The sequence below is a fragment of the Panthera tigris genome, chromosome C1 (genome assembly GCF_018350195.1).
Source record: "Panthera tigris isolate Pti1 chromosome C1, P.tigris_Pti1_mat1.1, whole genome shotgun sequence".
In the NCBI taxonomy this organism is placed as follows: Eukaryota; Metazoa; Chordata; class Mammalia; order Carnivora; family Felidae; genus Panthera; species Panthera tigris.
Window position 1 is genome coordinate 190,720,852 of NC_056667.1, and position 19,187 is coordinate 190,740,038.

General features: G+C 41.1%; 1 long non-coding RNA gene across 2 annotated transcripts; it reads right to left on the bottom strand.

Annotated features, from left to right (window-relative positions):
- Nucleotides 1–2,062: 2,062 nt before the first annotated feature.
- On the bottom strand, nt 2,063–18,807 carry LOC122241006. Of its 2 annotated transcripts, none has more exons than XR_006220898.1 (5): nt 18,619–18,807; nt 15,119–15,195; nt 14,278–14,425; nt 11,649–11,749; nt 2,063–2,149 (listed from the first exon to the last, which is right to left on the bottom strand). It is a non-coding gene; the product is annotated as an uncharacterized LOC122241006 (long non-coding RNA). The 2 variants fall into 2 exon arrangements; XR_006220899.1 differs by lacking the exon at nt 2,063–2,149 and adding an exon at nt 10,297–11,022.
- Between the last annotated feature and the right edge of the window lie 380 nt (nt 18,808–19,187).

Consider the following 19,187-nt stretch of genomic DNA (forward strand, 5'->3'; position numbering starts at 1 on the left):
AAAAAACATGTCCTTAAAGGGTGTATAATACAGGATGGGGGACCAGCATAAATAATTAATATAAATCAGAAGGAATTAAGTGCTAACATGGAGGTTCAAAGTGTAAGTTAAGTGGAAAGCAAAGAACAATGAATTCTCATTAGGAGAATCATGGAGTGCCTTAAGGATGCCAGGGAATTTAGAATGGGCTTTGAAAATCCATGACTTGTATCTACTCAGTAAAAATAGTTCTATCAAGTAAAAGGTATCAGGGTGTGGCAGAGGGCTTAGACCACTGGCTGCAAAATTTGGGAAAGCTGAACGGTGCCACAGAAGAAGAGAGCCTAGAAATAATGAAGGCCTGGGGACCTGAGTTCTCTCCTTAGCGGTACAACTCATTGGTTGTGTGACTCACCGAATCAGTTAGCCAGTTTGGTTTTCTCATCTCAAAAATGAGTAAAGTGATTCTGGACGATCTATACAGACCCTTCTAGCTTTAAGACCCTGAGTAATCTAAATCGCTCATCATATACTTAAACACAGTAAAGTGTCCAGTATCTTCCATTAGGGATAAGCAAGCATGGGCTCAGGCATTAGGTGTCATGTTTGAACTCATACAATTGAAATATTTCATACATTTCAGTGATTCATCTGTGAATGCACTTCAATCTCAATGTAGCAAACTCAACATGATGGAAATTCTATTTTTGGAGTGTCAGAATCATTAGTCCAAGTGAAGTGAGGGAGGCTTGTGGAGAAGTTGCATTACAGGATAGAGAGAGCATCAGACAGACCTGGGTTCAATGGCTGGTGTTATCATCAGCAATGTGATTTTTGCATAAGTCACTTAACTACTTTCTGCCTCAGTGTTCTTATCTACAAGTGGGAATAACAATCCCGCTTCATAAAGCGAGGAGCACATACAGTAATATGTTCAATGTTACTCATTAGTAGTTCATTGTGGATGATATGAGTGAATAAGTAAGGTATCTGCATGAGGGTATCCTTCCTTGTATGTTAAAGAGGTGTTCCTAAAAGATTATACGTGATCTGAAATTTTTAAAAACTTCTTTCATATTTGAAGTGTGCTGTTTACAAAAAAATTTTTTTAATGTTTATTTATTTTAGAGACAGAGCACAAGCGGGGGAGGCGCAGAGAGAGCCAGAGACAGAATCTGAAGCAGGCTTCAGACTCTGGGCTGTCAGCATAGAGCCCAACATGGGGCTTGAACCCACGAACCATGAGATCGTCACTGGAGCCGAAGTCGGACACTTAACCGACTCAGCCACCCCTGAAATGTACTGTTTGAAAAGTCCCTGCTGTGACTCTTCTTTCTGAGCAACTCATGATTTCTTAGATTATGTGAAATTTGAATTTGAAAAGCAGGGCAATTATTTTCTTGAAGAATGGATTCTACACCTACTCTCAATGTGGAATAAACTGCTAGTTGTTTACTCAGTATTCACCTCCCACTTCTTTGTAAATAAGATGTTATTTGAGGCACCAGTGCGCTCAAACTGAAAGACTTCATTCCACAGTGCTTTTTGTGTATGGGGGCGGCCAATGTGATATAAGCCAAAGACCATAGGCAGAGCATCAGGAAGACCCCCCCCCCCCTTACTTTGGCCCTTTTCTCGTTTGGAATGAAGCTTGGATGTCTAGGGACCCAGAGACATTTTGAGAATGGAAGTCGTACGCTAAAGGTGGTGAAGCAGCTAGAAGAGGAACTGTAGTCCCTGATGACTTTGTGGTGTGGCAGACGAGCCCAGGACTGTCCATCTTTGGACTTTCCTTTCTGTGAGAGAGCAATCACCTTCTATTTTGTTGAAGCCTCTGTTATTTTTGTCCTTTGATATGAGCAGTTTACTGCAGCTTGTAATGGATGCACCTATTGGTGACATTATCAAGGTCAGCGGGCTGGGGGGTGTGCATGTCAGAACCAGAAATCAGAGTAATAACCATGTCTGAACATACACCCTGCCCCCTGCCCTAGCTCATCATCTGTACAAGATCCTACAAGACTGACTAACCAGTTAACATTGACAGGGCTGTTGTTTGTCAATAAAGTTTATCAAACATTCACTTGGATGCTGGGGAAGCCTATAGGAAGTGTAGGTAGTGTAGTCTTGAAGGACCAGGGAAGTCTTCATTGGGAAGATGATGTGTTTGCTGGAAGGGAAAGGAAAACAGCAGTTAGCGACTAACGTCAAGGTGAAAGGGAGTGGGGAGGGCAGTGGGAAATGCATTTTTGGCAAAATAATAATGTTTGCAAAGACACAGAGGTAGAAGTGAACTTTGTCTATTTTGAGTGAACTGCCAATAATTCGTCTACAAATAGGACATAATGTCAGAGTTAAGGAGGTAGCAAATAAAGCAGGAAGCTAGACAGGAGAGCAGATCAGACAGACATTTAAAACCACGTTTAGGCATTTTGCTCTCTTCTAAAAAGAATGAACTTCTGCTTTTGACAGACCATTGGGATGGCATGGAGGAGGGAGGATGGGACAGGCATGAGTTGCTTGTTTCAGTGACCCGGGTATGAAATGACAGGACTACACTACGGTTGGGCATCGGGAACACAAAAAGTAGACAGATTCAGGAGGTCATATGGGTTGGGACCAGTAGGGCTTGATGAATGAGTGGCTTAGTGCCAAAGAAAAGGTCCAGGTTTCTGGCTTGGGATGTGTGTTAGTGCAAATTGGAAACGCTCATAGATGTCATATTTGCTGCCTCACATAAGAATCTTAAATGTTGGCTTCCTATTTAAAAATGAGCTTGGTCACAATTGGCTTAGTGAAAATTAAATTTTATTGATAAGAAGGGTAAGCCATCTGGCTATTCTCCGACTGGTTGATATCTATTTCCCTGGGTATAATAAAGATGTAACCTCTGCCACAGGAAGCTATTACCTGATATTATTTATTTCCTGATAAAAAGGAGCAAATCATGCCTGGACATCTGTGGAAAATGAGTTTCTAATAAAGCTAAGGTAGTTAATGTCTAAATGGGACTTTCTCCTGAGATGACAAATGTCTACTCTGTTGAAATAGTTTCCATAAAACTCTGTAGGTAAGAGGGTAAAGATATTGTGTAATTGTCAATGAGGCAATAAAGGGATGTTTGTTTACTGGGTTTATAATCAACAACGAACTCTCACTCTTATGAAAAATGAAAAGGCTTTGGTATACCAGTTTAGCAATAGAAGCTTCTGTTTCAGAAAAAAAAAATTTTAATATGTATTTAGTACAACATTCAGCAGATAATAGAAAAAAATATGGAGGGTGCCACTGGGAAAAATAGTAAACTGTGACCATGTGTGGAAGCACAATGCTAATAGCTCTTAGAACAAATAAAAGCATATTGCTGACCACTCAGTGAACACCAAGGGCTGTTTATTCTAATTGTGCTGTATAATTTTTGCTTATAAAATCCTTTACTGCTAGATTGCCGTCTGTATTGGCGGACCGCTGGAATGAGGTGAAGTACGCCTTTGCCTTGACTACCTGGTTGTTTTTCTCCCTTAAACACCTTGATGAACATAATTAACTGCCTCTTTGCATTGAATGTAACAGAAACTCACAAGGCCAGTATGCTAAAGATGACTATGTCACACTCAATTTCTGTCCTCATCTTGGGTGCTTTCTCTAGACTCAGGTTGGGTGTTGGTGATCCTCTAGAGGTCTTAGTGATCACTGAGCTCCAATGGGATACGTGGTTATCTTCCATGGACTATGAGAAGACCCCAACAGGGGTTCCTTTTTTGGGGGAAAGTTATCTAGAACCAGTCTGTATTAGTCAGGGTCAGACTAAGCTACTGTAACAAAGAGACCTGAACATACTAAGGCTCAAATAAGCTAAAAGTTTCTTTTTTACATAACAGTCCAGAGGTGAGAATGAGGAGAAGTGTGAGATGGGTGGGTGGTCTTGCCCCACCAGCAGGCTGGGGTCTCAGGTTTGCTGAGACCTGTGGCTCTGTCATCCCTTGGACTATTGTCCACAGCTGCATGGTTAAAGCCATGCCATAAGCATCACATCCTCTTTCCAGCCCAAGGGAAGAGGTAAAGAGGGGATGAAGGGCAACCAGCTTCCATTTGAAAGATATAACACAGAAGTTGCTTGTCCTATTGGCCAAAATATCATCACATGACCACACCTAGCTTCAAGAAAATCTGGAAAATAAAGTCTCTTAGTTGAGTGGCCAAGTATCCAGCGAAAATTAAGAGTTTTCTAGTACTAAAAGGAAGATGGGGAAAATAGTGATATTGGGGGGCATATGGTAATATCTGCCACACAGTCCTTTTGATCTTTTTTAGTGACTGCTGTCTTTCTCTGAGATGAGATTCATTTTATGAAGTGTTTAGGGACAGGTCCCTGTATCTTATTGATGATGCCCAGATGGTGACTGTTCATTGCTGAGAGAGAAGCCATTGGAAACTACATATTTCAAGTGTCATGTTTAAACTGATACAATTTGAACATTTCATACATTTCAGTTATTCATACATGAATACACTTCAATCTTAATGTAGCAAACTCAATATGGTGGTAATTACATTGTCTAACATATTTACCATCCTCCCTCAAACTATATCCAAGGGAAGCCTAAAATATATGTTGAGAATTTTCCTATATTGTTCCACAACCTTGTCTCTGGAACATGGCGATTAAAATTTGCTACTAAGAAATAAATGATAACACTTGAAATTGTATGGGGTGCTTTGTTTACTTAACACTTAAAGATAATACATTAAGAGTACATTTGTATTGCGAAACAGAAAGTTTTCTTTCTATTGAGTCAAATGCACCTCAGAGAATTGGGGTTTTTGTTTTCTTCTGCAATGTTAAAATGGCATGTTTTCTGTAGGGTTTCCATAATATTCCTTGATGGGTTGGGACTGGTGAACCGAGAGGGCCTGGTCTTTGGAAGTGGGAGACACCAGGATTTTCTGAGAGCCCAAAAGAACCATTTGAGATCATTCAGGACTCTCTTCACATTTTTTAAAAAATTTAAATTAATTATTTTTATTTTAGAGAAAGAGAGAGTACAAGCAGGGGAGAGGGACAAAGGGGGAGAGAGAGAATCCCAAGCAGGCTCCACTCTCTGTATGGAGCCCAACGCAGGGCTTGACATGGGACTTCATGTGGGGCTCGATCCCACAACACTGGGATTGTGACCTGAGCTGAAATCAAGAGTTGGACACTAAACCAGCTGAGCCATCCAGGCGCCCCTCTCTTCACACTTTTATTACAGCATTAACAATATTGTCTATTTATAGTATGGTTACCTATCTTTCTCTCCAATAGACTCTGGCCTCCTTGGGGGAAGGACTATATATTTTCCAACTTTGTGTCTCCTGGGCCTGGTGCACACTTGCCACAAAGTTGGGGCTATTTGAAAAGTTGAATGAATGGATGGGGGAGGGGGGAAAGTGGGGCAATAGCCCCAAACAGGAGTTGGAACACCTCTCAGCTTATCAGGATGAAAGGAGGAAAAGATGGGCATGGATACAGGAAGTCCAGAGAGCTCCTGTCTGATGGCTCCATTTTCTCTTGAGGTATGAGGAGCTACTTCGGTTGATAGTGAGTGAGGGCGAGAAGATCAAGAATTTGGAGAAAGTAGAAAACTTTGCAATGGTTACTTGGAAAACACGAAACAGTTGGTGGAGAAATACCTGACAGCATTTAAGATCTCTTTCACTTCTGGTCCCATCTTCTATTTATTGCCCTCTTTTTCCCTATTGTCTCCTTCCCATCACTGTTTAAAGATGCTCACATGCTTGCATCTTAAACACACAAAACCTTCCCACGACCCCTAATCCCTCTCCAACCATTGCCTTCTTTCATCTCCCCTTTCAAGACAAAATCCTAAGAAGAGTTTTGACCTCACTTCTCTACTCTCTCCTCTCCTTTGCCTCTCTCCCACAGACTCCTCTCTACTTCCTTTGTTGGAGTCATTCCCACTGAGTCTGAGTGATGTCCTTGTTGCTAAATGCAACCCAAACTTGAAGCCCTTATCTCATTTGATTTCAGAGCAGCATTTGACTGCTCCTTCCTTCGTGAAATTTTCCCTTTTCTTGGCTTTTAAAATGTTTCTGTGTCTCTTATTTCTCTAGCTGGTCCTTTCCAATATTCTTTGCAGGCTCCTCTTGTTCTGCCTGCCCTTAAGAATTGGTTTCTCTCCTCGGGGTTTTGTCTTGGGCTTTCTGTTCTCCTCATGCTACACTGCCCTGCTATGCAATCTTACTTGCTCCTACATCTTCTGTTGTATCTTTATGCTGATGACTGCCTAACCTACATTTTCAGCTTATATACTTCCTTCCCTTTGGCTCCGGATCCGTATATCCGGTTGCTTCCTGGACCTCTACATTAGCATGTCTTATAGAAACCTCATCTCATTGTGTCCATAACTCAATTCATCACCATTCTCTTGACACCTGCTCCTTCTCCCATATTCCCTAGATTAGTCAATGTCATCTACACCCATTTGGCAGACAAGCCAGAAATCAGACATCATCCCTGATCGCTAGCTCTCTATCACTGTATTTTACCTCTTCAAAGTCTCATAAAATACAGCAACATGTTACTGCTACCCTAGGCTAGCCACTTATTTCTAGTCCGTTGCCTCTCCAACTCAAACCTCCATATTGCAACCAGAGGGTCATCTCTGAATGCAAATTTTATCATTTTCTCCTCTGCTTAAAATGTAAAGATGTACCCTTTTCCTCCTCCATGAAGTTTGCACTTTTACAGGCTTGTGCTCCTTTACGATTTGACTACTCCTAATTCATACTTAACCATCCCCTCACTGACTCTCGAGATGACATGCAGACTGACTTCTTTTTGGTTCTTTAACGTACCATGTTTTCTCTCATCCCAATGTGATGCTTTTTCTGTCTAGACCACCCTTTATTCTTTCCTTCTTTGCCTGGATAACATTCATTTATTTATTCACTTAACAAATATTTGGTTAATGTATTATAGCATTAGTGCCACACTGCACTAAGCATTAAGGATAAGGCTAATGAGTAAGAAAGAAAAGTCCCTGTTCACTAACATGAGGACTGGTGCTGTTCTAATCAAGTTTTTGTGTCTTCTGTCATGACAGGAATCCAACTAAAGCTCATTTGTGGATTCTTTAGAGATGTCCAAGGGAGATTTTTCGCTGCACCCTTCCTTAGGGAAGGATGCTGGGTAGCTCACAAGTCAAAAAAAAAAAAAAAAAAAAAAAAAAAAAAAAAAAAAAAAAGTAATGATGAGGCTTCAAAGGATCCAAAAAAGTTCTAGCATCTCAGGGTCAGGAATCCTTGAATTGGTTCCTCTTGGTAATAAAGTTGTTATTGACCCATCTACAACTAACTTCCTAAAATAGTGATAGAATTGAGGGGACTTCTGTGTGTCCTTTTGATTAAGACTCATATTCCTGGGAGAGGGAATCTGATTGACCTAGCTATGGACAAGCATCTATACCTACAGTTTGGATACTATTTCTGGCAACCAGAGGCACTGCAACAATGATTACAGTATTCCAGATAGGAAATAATGGTAATTTGTATTATGATAGCAATGGAGGTGGAGAAAAGTGAATGGATTCAGCATATGTTGATAGACAGACTGACAAGATTGCAGAATGAAGAGGTTAAAAGTGGAGGGAAAGGAATTATGGATGATGCATAGATTTTGGGTTTAAACAACTAACGGGAGGTGGTGCCATTTGCTGAGATTGAGGACTGATGGAGGAGGAGATTTGGGTTGATGGGGTTTTCAGGGTAGAGACGAGATCATGAGTCCACTTTGCTTATGATAAGTTTGAGATGCTTAATCAGCCATTGAATATGAAACCAGAGCTCAGTGGAGCAATCATATCTAAAGATGTATATATGAGAGTCTTCAGTATATAGATGCTATTTAATGTCATAAGTCTAAATGAGATAACCTATATATATGAGTACAACATAGTTATTTGACATTTGTGTACATTTCAAAAATGATCACCACAATAAATCTAGTTACCATCTGTTACCATATAAAATCAATACAATATTATTGACTATATTCCCCATTCTGTACATTACATCCCCATGACTTCTTTATTTTATAACTGACGTTTGTACTTCTTCATCCCCTTCACCCATATCAGGTCCTCACCCCCCTCTCTTTGGCAACTACCAGTCTGTTCTCTGTATGTATGAGTCTGGGTTCTGTTTTGTTTGTTTGTTTGGTGTTTTAGATTCCACATATACATGAAATGATGTGGTGTTTGTCTTTATCTGTGTGATTTATTTCACTTTGCGTAATACCTTCAAAGTACATCCATGTTGTGAAAAATGGCAGGATTTCATTCTTTTTTATGCTTGAATAGTATTCATATATATATATATTCATACTCATATATATGAATATACACACACGCACATTCATTTATTGATTGGTACTTAGATTATTTCCATATCTTGACTTTTGTAAATAACATGGCAATGAAAATATGAACACAGAGGGGCATATATCTTTACTGAATTCCTTTATTAGTTCTAACGTTTTCTGGTGGCATCATTAGGGTTTTCTTTATATAGTATCAGGTCATCTGCAAATAGTGACAGTTTTACTTCTTCCTTTTCAATTTGCATGCCTTTTCTTTTTCTTGACTAATTGCTCTAGCGAGGATTGCCAATACAATGTTGAATAAAAGTGAGGAGATGGGCAGCCTTGTCTTACTCCTTTCTGCTTTTCATTATTGAGTACGGTAGTAGCTGTGGGTTTGTCATCTATGGCCTTTATTATGTTGAGGTACATTCCCTCTATAGCTACTTTTTGGGCAGTATTTATCACAAATGGCTGTTGAATTTTGCCAAATGTTTTTTCTGCATCTATTGAGATGATCATATGACTTCTATCTCTCGTTTTGTTAATGTGCATCATGTTCGTTGATTTGCATATGTTAAAGCATTCTTGCATCCCTGGAATAAACCCCACTTGATTGCGGCAAATCATCTTTTTAATGCATTGTTGAATTCAGTTTGCTAATAGTTTGTTGAGGATTTTTGCATCTATGTTCATCAGAGATATTGACCTGTGGTTTCTTTTTTTGTAGTGTCCTTGTCAGGGGATGGTATCAGGGTAGTGCTGACCTCGCAAAATGGTTTAGAAGCATTTCCCATAAATACATCATCAGATTTCTAAGGAACTTTGCTTCACTGGTGAATTCTACCAAACATTTAAAGAATCTTTAACACCTACCGTCTTAAACTCTTCCCGTGAAATTGAAGATATAATTATTGAAGATATAAATTATTTGAAGGTATAATTTATTTGAAGACGTAAATTATTGTATCTCTATTGTATCCTGGCTGCCAGACCAGGAGATCTGCAAGTGTTGCTTGCATGACAGTTACAAATACTGGGGGGGGGGGGGGGGGGGGGGGGGGGCAGACCAAGGGTATAAGCTCTTTTCCGGCAGATCTCATCAAGCTTCAGGAAGGCCACGGGGGTGTGTGAAGGTGGGTCTTCATGCTTACATTCCCGAGAGTGCCTCTGCAGCCTCTAGATGTGTGGGAAACCTGAAGCATGTTCCTCAAGTTGAGGCTCCAGGCTAAGTCGGTGGGCCTTTTTCATAGGAAGACTGGGCTTGTGTGTCAGTCTATTGTCTGTGCAGTGCTGTGGGGTGGTGGCTTGCAAACACTCTGTCTTTCCAATTGTTACATCCCCATGAAGTTCAGGAACGCAGCGACTTGACCGCCGGGGCCAGGCATTCAAAGGGGGACCCACGTGTGGACTGCATATGCCCACTGACTTCAGCTAGGCAGCTAGAGAGCGTAGGGGTTAGGCCATGCTCTCTGGCTTCAGCAAAGCAGTGGAATAGTGTCCTGACCACTTGCCCCATGCTGGTCTTAAAGGAGGGTGCCACCTCTGAGCTCTCCCACCTGCAAAATGGCGTCTGTCAGTGCCTCCATCTCTGGGGAGAGTTTCAAATATCCCCTGACCCTCTAGCAGGTACTATTAGATGAGTAAATAAATCTCTTTCAGGTATCGTCTAAGTGCATTTTAAATTTTTCCTGGGTTTTTCCTGGGTCTTGGGGTAAACAGGCTGCACATGAGCTCTTTGAAAGGGGAGTCTCCATTTCCTATAGTGCTTTGGGTCTCTTGGTTTTCTTCTTTCTTCTTCTTTTTTGTTTGAGAGAGAGAATGTGCATATGAGCAGGGGCAGGGGAGGGGCGGAGGGAGACAGAGAATCTTACGCTCAGCGCAGAGCCCAACGTGGGGCTCAATCCCACAACCATGGGATCACGACCTGAGCTGCAATCGAGAGTTGGACACTCAACCGAGTGACCCACCCAGGTGCCCGTGGGTCCCTTGATTTTCTAAGGCAGATGTTATAGGGGCTCATCTCTGTGAAGATCCCAGATATTAAGGTGCCTGAGGTGGGGGCACCAACCCCTCGCTCCTCCAGGAGAAGCACCAGCCTGGTGAGATCCCTCTCTACTTACTGTGCGTCCCCACACTTGGGGTGGGGTGTTTGGCAAGACCGTGTGTCTGCCTCTCCTACCCATCTTGATGTGGTATTTTTGTCTGTTGAGGTGGAAAAGCAGTTCACCCCGTTTCCAGATCTTTTTCAGAAGAAAATGTTGCATATATTGCCATAGTTCTGGTATGTCCAAGGGAGGCGAGTTCAGGGTCTTCCTATACTGCTGTCTTGCGGAAGTCCATGGAGAAACCCCCGGTCTGGTGAGGACTTTTTAGTGGCCCATAGAGTACCAGGGGTACACAGATGCCAAGCAATCCTATAATACCAACCCTTTATTTTTAAGATGAGGAAGCTAAGGCCCGAAAGTGGTCATCCTGTCCAAAAGGATATGATGATGATATTTTAGCAACTCTATTAGGCTGACCAATTGCACTAGTTTAATTCTTTTGCATCTCATAAATATAAATCCATAAATATTAGGGACCAAGAGGAATAAGTGCCTGGCAGCGAGGCAGGGAAGGTGGTTGTATGAAGAAAATGATGATACCAATTCTGCCTCCTTCATAGTTTTTTTCATTAGACCCTGTGGATAATATTGTGAAATGTCACGATGAACAATAAAATGACATACAAACGTGAGGCTGTATTTCTTTCTCCAGATAAGTCAGTTAAATGTTGGCTAATTTTCTCCAAAGTCACTTGTGCTTAAGAGAGGAGCTCATTCTCTTACGCCCTGATATCCGTCTGGTTTCAGATTTCTTAGCTCTCCTAAGCATTGATAGATTTCCAAATGAGACTAGGGTAGCACTTACATCAAGTCAAGCACGTTTGTGGGCTGACAAGCCCTGAGGGTCATCTCGTACTTTGGTATAGAGTGAGGAACCCGTACTTGCCTCTCCTTACAAGGCGGATGTCTCTAAAGGCCCAGAGGGCACCCGAGGGTGGGAAAGACAGGATGGTGGACAAGGTTAGTTCAGGGGCCAGCTCTGGAATGTACCAGGGCCATTGTAAGTCCTCTAGGAGGCACAAGAATATTAGACAAACCCAGTCCAAGATGGACAAAACACACCATTAAACAGAAGTGAATAACATACTCTTGAAATGAAGACAAATGTGTTTTAGCTTGATTTTCTTTTCTCATTTTTCCTTAGGGGGCCACGTTGCCTCGGAGTCCCACAAGTGGAATTGCTATTAATCACGATCACTTACCTTCCAGAGAGGAGAAAATAAAGTTCAACGGGTGCAAGCTGTATTTTTAAGATTTTGATACATTTGGAAACTGTAGCTCTATTCTTCCAAGGAATTGCCAACTACAGAAGGAGAGAAAAAGCTTATAATCAGGGACATAATGTCAGACTTTCTGGCAGTTTCATTTAGGACATTTATCCAGCCCGAGAAAAAAGAAAAAAAAAAACATTATTAGGTTTCCATTCCAGATTTGTTCCAGAGAAAGCTTTTCACTTCCCCTCCCATGACTCAGAATCTTAATATAAAACACACAGGGGCTACTGGGTAGAAAAAGAACAGTATCAGATGGGAATTTAGGGATCTACAATTATAATAAATATCACTCTCTGGGCAAGGTAAGAATAATTACTAAACAGACCCCTCAGCCCTGCCCTCCACACCTTCTCCACCCGACCAACTCCTTGTGTACAGATATTGTGAGTATGTGGGACTCAGGACCAGCGCCTGGCGCGGGGATCTGGTCCTGCCTGAGGAAAAACGCTGAAACCTGAACCTTCAGTTAGGGCCCAGACCAACCATAGCCGAATTCACCCTCCCATCCTTCTCACCCTTTCATCCTAGTATACATACTGCATATGTAACTAACTGCCCAATGCTTAGAAAAATGCTCAGTGGTAAACTCTCATTCTAAAATAATGGTCTGATAAAAGCAGCTTGTGATAATCTATATTCTGAATAATTCAGGTCCTGTACATCCATGACTGCCTCTATTTCTAAGCACTGACAAGATCCTTTTTCTCCTTCTTCATTTAATTGATTCTTCACTTGTTCCTCACAAGAACAACAACCAAAAAATGGGTTTGAGGTTGCCTACAGTAATATGTGGAATATAAACACAACGAGAAATAAGTGAGGAAATTGATGGGAGAGGGAAATTGGATTGCAAACACGAGAGACCGCCAGGGATGAGGTTATCATTTGGAAGCCCAAATGGTAAAGTCCTCTTGAAAGCCAGAGGTTTGGAGCTTGTTCGGAGCTTCTTGAGTGACAGAGGCAAGGGGCTGAGTTGCAATTGTCGGTGTCCAATAGTCAAAAGTATCCCAGTCCCTCCCGCGAACTTCATACATTAGCTCTCCACATTGTATTTAGGAGTACCAAACTTTTGACCATTTTGACTTCCCCCTTCTGTAAGAAGCTGGAACAGGAAGGTGGAGAAAGATGTGCATACATCATAGGCTGCATTGAATCTGAGTTCTTGATGTAGCAGCATTTCCTAAATTAGGTTGCATACCAGAATTATCCAGAGAGCTTTAAAAAATACACATTCCTGGGGCCCGCCCACAAAGATTGGAGGTATGGGGTGGAAAATGAGAAATATGTATATATATATATATATATTTTTTTTTTCTCCTCCAGATAGTTCTGCTCTAGCAAGTCCAAAGACATATGTTTAGAAACTCTTACCTTGTCCTTGCTGCATGCCACAATAATTGCACCCACTTTGTTTCACATGACTAAGTGCCACCCCCTCCCCACTACCAAGGAGCTTAATTCTGTACCAACTCCCACTGCCGGGCGTGATCTACCAATGTTGGCCACCACTGAGCTTCCCAGCAAGGCTTCTGCCCCTTGCAACAGTGCATTCCTTACCATTTTGTTACATAGTGTGCTTTCTGGGCCTTCTCATAGATCAGGGTTGTCTCATAGGTTTTCCAACTTTAACTGGTACACCCATTATTACCTACTTTCCTGATGCTTTTGGTCCTTCCTTCAACTAACAGCACAGTATTACTTAGCGTGGGACACTTTTTTCTCTAAGCTCCTGAAACCACCCCTCCCCCCCATCACTACCTAACTGGGTTCTTGCCAAATGTTAAATTCTATGTGACTCTCACACCTATAAATTCTCCCTTATCTGACTCTCCTTCCTTAATCCTTGGAATTTAGTCCTGGATATCTTCTCCTGTCCCTGTCAGTACTATTGTTTAGGTCCTACAGCTCCTTTGGCTTAGGATCCCTTTCTTCCCCTAGCATGCCCAGTACTTCCCAGGCTAAATTTTGGTGTGAATTAATCTAGTTATTTGAGTGGCCAGAAGAGGAAGATAGGACAGACCCTGAGTAGAGTCTATGTTGTCTTGCAAGGACAGAGTCCCTCCGCCTTGTCTTTCATCAAGGTGGGGAGGGGGCATTAGCCTTTAATGGGAGGGGTGGATCACTTCTACAGAGGGTTCAAGAGAATCTGGGGACTTAAGATTGCCAAGTGCATCAACCTAGACATCTTTATCTCATGTCTCAAGGTCCATTCTTCCCAAACTGGGGCCTTGGCCTTGGCATGTCAAACCTCCCAGGGATGTTGTATTGTTGGGAATTATACTGTTCTTGTTTTTGTAAGTCTTGGGCTTGGTTCTCAGATTTGGTTGCCCTCCAATAGCAGGAGACGAAAGTCACTTGATATGCCACAAAGCAGGCTTTGGCTTACCCGCCTAGTCTTTAACTGGTGATGAGTTATCCTTATTATTACTATTCCCTCTGTTTCTCAAATGCCTCGTACATCAGACCTGCTGAATATTCTGTTTCACTACTTTACCATCCCAGTTCACCACCAATGAAAGTTTTGCCTCATGCTGGGGTCCACCCATGCTCCACCTACCATCAGTTGATAGGAGTTATTATTAACTGGCTCATGGATGATCCAGCTCCCAAATCTTATTGTTGAATCATTTTGCGGACCACTCCTAACACACCAACTGTCACAAATCACGTACCCTGGGAGGTAGTAATCTTGGGAGGGTAGACTCCTACAGGAAAGGGAAAGAATCAGGAGTGAGCAGAAGGGGAAAGGTGGCTGTGATGACCAAGATCCCGGGCAATCCCATGATTTACTCGGAGGCTGAGGAGGCTCTGGATTGTCATCCCAAACTGGGGCAGGGGACCAGGCCTTCCATCTCTGACCAGTCACTGCATGTGGGCTCTCCCAGGAAGGCGATGTGAGCTTAGCTTAGGCAGTTCTCTTTAACAAAGAACAATCTCGGCGGCAGGAATCAATCACGAGCTGTCAGCCACCAACATTCCCAGCAGCCGGGGAAATGACTGCCTTAGTGCTGAGAGGGCGGAGGCCTCTGGATGGCCCAGCAGAGTGTCCATTAGAGAAAGGAAAGCAATTAGGGCTTTGAACTTCAAGTCACTTACATAAAATATGTAAAGTCTGATTTGTTTGCTGCTATATGGACAAATATGGTATCACAGAATCTTCTGAGATTGAGACTCAGAACACTAACGTGAATTTGGAGAGATGAAGGGGAGATCATTGGATGGCACTCCAATGATATAAATCCAAAAATTCTTCCTGACGGTGGTCTCCTCTTTAAAGTTCTTCTCTCTTCGCAGTCTGGGAGAGCCTGAGTGTTAGGAACTACAGTTCCCCCACGTCTCTATCCTGTAAGGGCTATAGTCTATATTATCAGACACTACAAGAACCAAAGGTGTGCTACCTGTCCTCCAGGTAGGTAGACAGCAAAGCTATTTCCAGGCTTGATCAATTATAAATTCTTCCACTGATTTATGAGAGCTGTTTGGGGGGGTGCAGGAGGGAGAGAAGGGGGAAAAGAGCACCACGTTAAATATGCATATAAATTATAGGATGCATCTTAATTTCAGAAGTGTTAAAATGTGCTTAATTATGCGCCTCAGTAAGGAGACAATGCAGTATGAGGCAGTGGTGAGCGTTAGGATGAAAAGACACAAATTACGAAAAGAGCCAAGGAAAGAAAGAATATTCCAGAAATAACAGGAAAAGCCTCATGGAAGAGGTAGAATTTGAATAAGGCCTTGAAGGAAAAAAATATGACACACTTAATATGTGTGATCCTATGGTTATTGACCTTGAAAACATGTGCATTTATCTATTCATCCTGGTCTAAGCTAGTAGATAAAATCACACTTTGCTGTTCCATTCTTCATTTCAGCTGAACCTCATAGTGTATTCAATTCGCGGGGATCTCATTATTGATCCACTCACATTACGTTGCTACTTAACTATTTAAGTGATATTTGCATATATATCATCTTATGGTTGTCAAGAGACCTTGCAGCCAAGGAAGCCTATTAAAATACCAGTAGAGCAAGTGTTGTTTACATTTGCTCTGCTACCTGTTAACATTCGCCAGTTGAGTGTTGTAATCTAGTAACAACAGGGACACAATAATAAATTTGAGGCTAAAATGACATAGTTACCTCAAATGTACAGGAAAGCAATGGATAGAAAGTAATTCCCCGTTACTATCACATTTCACATCTGCGTGTGGCAGAACGAGATAAGAAAAAGAAATACTATTCTGTGATGAAATCCCAATATTTTGGCAAACCTTAAAACATTTTTGAATTAAAGTGCCTGTTTCTTCTACTTATAGAATTAATATGTGCTCGTTGTAAAAAACGTAGAAAACGCAGACAAGCGAAAACTGGGATGAATTATTTACCTCTAATTCTTGGTAAGGCAGGAATAGCAGTATGGCAATTGAAAATAGGAGTGATGTCATCATGGAGGGGTTTTTCAATGGTATGATGGAAAACCAAGTCTCAGGTTAACACACACACACACACACACACACACACACACACACGTGCGCACGTGCTGCATCCTATATAGTTCAAATCTTCTGGAAAATTATAAGTCTCCCTGTCTCCCTCCCACACTCCTCCCACCTTTCCTTATTGGTCTTTTCCACAAACTAACTCCCTTGTGAATAACATGAACATCCACTTTTACAAGGCTTATAGGACAAGGAGCCAGGAAGGCTGCTATACCAGCACGTGAGAGGCAGTTTTGGACATAACAGGAAATTCAAGATGGTTTCAAAGTTGGTGTCATGGCACTGTCCTGAGAATTATTGTTCTTTCCCAGAAGCGATGCCAGACATTGGCTGTGACACTTCAGAGTTGTTTTGGAGCAACGCTCTTGGTTGTCATTGTAATGGTGATGTATGACGTATAATAAGATTTGTTGATTTAGGAAAACCACATCACATATAAAAACATCCATTTATAACCATTTGACCAGTCCATCTTTAAAGGGATTTGACTGCATCTACTAAATCTCTCTAATACTAAATCTCCCGTGTGTTAGTTGTGGGTCTGCTCTGTAAATCTTTTGGAAAGAGTTAAGATACAAGTGATCAGAGAGTAGAAGTGGAACTTTGGGCAATGCACCTATGCAGTGAATACTGATGGTGTGACAGAACGAGAGCCATTTCCTGAAACTGAACTGCATTGTGGAGGCAGATGGTCAACTGAATAGATGTCATTCACCACAACTTGTGCTGAGCTAATTACCTAATGCAAGAAAGATGTCTGGGGAGCCTCATAAATGATATATGGGTGACTACAGTGTAGCCAAAATTATGGCAGCTATTAAAATGCCATCGAGGTCCAAAAATAGAAGGAAAAGAGCAGGTTAATAATATTTTATTATCATTTTTCCTTAGAAATTCAAAGCATCTTATCATGTCAGGAACATGACACAGGCCGAGTAGTAACCACAGAACAGGGCTATTTATGTGATTGCTCACTCTGTGTGGGTGGTTGGGATACCTTTACTTGAATTATTGCTTCTGCAGAATAAAATAGTATCCCTCTGACCTGCACACTTAAATGCACCTCTGAAAGTTTCCAGTGCCCAGGTAGGATCTGTTCTTACAAACACTGCGGTGTTTGCAGTATCCTTAAAAGGAAGCCAGTTGTAGAACTAAGAACTGGTCTACAAGATGAGCTCAGGCTTCTTGACTCCCTATTTAGTTTGGTCTCTGATAGATGAATACAATGCCTGTTCACTTCTCCTGACTAGTTAGGGAGCTCTGATTTGATCAAACAGGTACCTTTCAACAAATCACGCCTTCTAAGTGCTTTCTGTTTTCTTTTATTTCCGCTCGTTATTAAGAAGTGTATCCAACACACCAAAATGCGCAGACAGCAATATAACACAGTTACCAGCTACCAAGATTTAATAAATGCTGCTATTTTGCCATGTTGCTTCATGTCTTTAATGGGAAAGTGGCGGGAAGAACAGAACACTCTAGAATTTAGAAAGACTTTTCCAAGCCCATTCTTCTCCCTCCTCAAGGGAAATCTCTATATCAAAGGTGATGTGTGTCCTTCCTTTCCATGAGTTTTTATTTGACTAGAGTCATGTGTATGCATAAGAATATACAAGATTATATATATATATATATATATATATATATATACCTATTTAAAACACACAGAATAATACACAGAATAAATGGCATTATTACTATATACATTCTACAACTTGCTTTTTTATCTGATGTTATGTTTTCCAGGTCCTATCCATATGAATACAAGTGGGTCCAGATCTTCTTTTTAACTCTGGTTTAGAATCCGTTGTATAAGATATACCATATCTTACTCACCCAAGTCTCTGTCCTTGAACATGTTGGTCACTTCTAATTTTTTCTTTAATACCAACAATATTCCAATAAACACCTTTGTACCAAGAAGTAGAATTGCCTATTCATATAATTCATCTTTTTTTGTGTTATTTTATTTTTCTTGTTCATTTGAGGGAGTTATTTACATTATTTAATACAATCTGTTGTTGTTATATAATACAAATATCTTCTTCAATTCTATGGTTTATTTTTACACATTGCTTGTGCTCTCTTTTGTTCCTGGTGAAGTTTATCATTTCTTTCCTTTATAATTGGTGCTTTTTTGTCTTATTAAAGAAATCCCTGTGTGTATCCTTCTAATTTCTACTAAAAATGCTGGAGTTCTACGTTTCACATTTAAATCTTTAATCCATTGGTAATGTATGGACATAGTGTGAGACAGGGATCAAATTTAATATTTTTTCTATATGAAAACCAATTTACCTCCTACCAGTTCTTGCATATTCCACAAAAATAACCTATCTGTAATGCTATCTCTTTCGTATGGTAAGTTTTTGTGTAAGCCGGACATTACTAGCACTCACCAATAGCTGGTGATCTTGTCATTTCTGGATATATCAAAAACCACCTCCCAGCTCTTCTCCAGCTTGGCAAGGCTGTGTAACTAGTAATGGCCAGTGACCTGTGAGCAGAAGCCCTTGTGTGTCAATTTTGGGAAAAGAATGAAAAATCCTTGATCAATATTTCAGATGCCCTGAAGAATGTGTGTTGAGATGTCAGGGCCACAAGACAGAGCTGTCTGCATTGTGACATCACCTCATAGTCATCTGTACCAGCAGGAGACTCTATACGAACAAGAAGTAACCTATAAGTGCTAAACCTCTGAGATTTTCAGGCTAATTTGTTGCTGTAGCTTATCCTGATTAATATACCATGGTTCTGATTCTGGGTTGTTTTCTTCCATTGGTTTATTTGCCTATCCAAGCACCGATACCACACTGTCTTAATTATTTTGGTGTTAGGGGAAGTCTTGGTTTCCAATAGGGCAAGTCTGCATTCCCCTTCTCTCTCTTATCTTTGATGTTTTACCTTTGCAAATGAATTTTAGGATTATTGTCAAGGGTAATGAAATTGCTGCTGAGACCACGATTAG